Genomic DNA, 2,060 nt, shown 5'->3' on the forward strand with positions numbered 1-2,060 from the left:
TAGTTTCTAATTTATTAATTTCATCTCTCACTTTGATAATTTCCTGGTGTCTATTCTTCCTGGGAGACTTTGCTTCTTCTTGTTCTAGAGCTTTCAGATGTGCTGTTAAGTCACTAGTGTGGGATTTCTCCAACTTCTTTATGTGGGCATTTAGTGCTATGAATTTCCCTCTTAAAACTGATTTCATAGTGTCCCATAAGTTTGGGTATGTGGTGTCTTCATTTTCATTGATCTCTAGGAAGTCTTTAATTTCTTTCTTTATTTCTTCCTTAACCCATTGGTGATTCAGTTGAGCATTATTCAGTTTCCATGAGATTGTAGGTTTTCTCTAGTTTTTGTTGTTGTTGAAATCTAACTTTAAACCTTGGTGGTCTGATATAACACAGGAGGTTATTCCAATTGTTTTGTGCCTGTTGAGATTTGCTTTGTGGCCAAGTATGTGAGTATGTGGTCGATTTTTGAGAAAGTTCCATGGGTTGCTGAGAAGAAGGTATATTCTTTCTTGTTAGGATGGAATGTTCTGTAGATATCTATTAGGTACAATTGGGTCATGACATCAGTTAAGTCCTGTATTTCTCTGTTAAGTTTCGATTTGGGAGATCTGTCCAGTGGTGAAAGTGGGGTGTTGAGATCTCCCACTATTAATGTATGGGGTTTTATATGTGTTTTAAGCTTTAGTAATGTTTCTTTTACATATGTGGTTGCCCTTGTGTTTGGGGCATAAATGTTCAGAATTGAAACTTCATCTTGGTGGATCTTTCCTGTGATGAGGATGTAATGTCCTTCTTGATCTCTTTTGATTGATTTTAGTTTGAAGTCTATTTTGTTGGATATCAGGATGGCTACCCCTGCTTGTTTCTTAAGACCATTTGATTGGAAAGTCTTTTCCCAGTCTTTTATTCTTAGGTAGTGTCTGTCTTTGAATTTGAGATGTGTTTCTTGTATGTAGCAGAAAGATGGGTCCTGCTTTCATGTCCATTCTGTAAGTCTAGGTCTTTTTATAGGTGAATTAAGTCCATTGATATTAAGGGATATTAATGACCAGTGATTGTTCATCCCTGTTATTTTTGGTGGTAGTGTGTGTGTACTTCTCTTCTTTGGGGTTTACTGTTGTGGCTTTATCTATTGCCTGTGTTTTCGAGTGTGTATCTGATTTCCCTCGATTGGAATTTTCCTTCTAGTGCTTTCTGTAGGGCTGGGTTTGTGGATAGGTATTGTTTAAATCTGGCTTTGTCTTTGAATGTCTTGTTCCTTCTGTCTATGATGATTGAAAGTTTTGCTTGGTATATTAGTCTGGGCTGACATCTATGGTCTCTTAGTGTCTGCATTACATCTGTCCAGGTCCTTCTGGCTTTCAAAGTCTCCATTGAGAAATCGGGTGTTATTCTGATGGGTTTACCTTTATAGGTCACTTGGCCTTTTTCCTTTGCTGCTCTTAATATTCTTTCTTTATTCTGTACATTTAGTTGTTTAATTATTATGTGTCGAGGGAACTTTTTTTGGGGGTCTAGTCTGTTTGGTGTTCTATAGGCTTCTTGTATCTTAAAAATATGGAATGCAGCCGGGCGGTGGTGGCGCACGCCTTTAATCCCAGCACTTGGGAGGCAGAGGCAGGCGGATCTCTGTGAGTTCGAGGCCAGCCTGGGCTACCAAGTGAGTTCCAGGAAAGGCGCAAAGCTACACAGAGAAACCCTGTCTCGAAAAAACCAAAAAAAAAAAAAAAATATGGAACGCTTCATGAATTTGCGTGTCATACTTGCGCAATTGCCATGCTAATCTTCTCTGTATCATTCCAATTTTAGTATATGTGCTGCCGAAGCAGGCACGACCACTTTATTTATTAACATACAATTGTAATTGCATTTCAGTAAAAATAGAATACCTCAATATTTCCCCTTTTCTATTTTAATAAAAAGACAAAAAGCCAAAGGTTATAACTAACAAAAGAAAAACTATATACAAAAGTACGATAACTATATACAATATATACAATAATAAATACCGAAACAATGTCTAGTCCATTTGTATTTGACAAATCAGAGAAAATAATTCCATTATCT

General features: G+C 37.0%; 1 non-coding gene across 1 annotated transcript; it reads right to left on the reverse strand.

The window, feature by feature from the left end:
- Nucleotides 1-1,719: 1,719 nt before the first annotated feature.
- On the reverse strand, nucleotides 1,720-1,826 carry LOC143271113 (U6 spliceosomal RNA). The gene has a single exon (XR_013048337.1). It is a non-coding gene; the product is annotated as a U6 spliceosomal RNA (small nuclear RNA).
- Between the last annotated feature and the right edge of the window lie 234 nt (nucleotides 1,827-2,060).

Source organism: Peromyscus maniculatus, chromosome X, assembly GCF_049852395.1.
Source record: "Peromyscus maniculatus bairdii isolate BWxNUB_F1_BW_parent chromosome X, HU_Pman_BW_mat_3.1, whole genome shotgun sequence".
Lineage (NCBI taxonomy): Eukaryota > Metazoa > Chordata > Mammalia > Rodentia > Cricetidae > Peromyscus > Peromyscus maniculatus.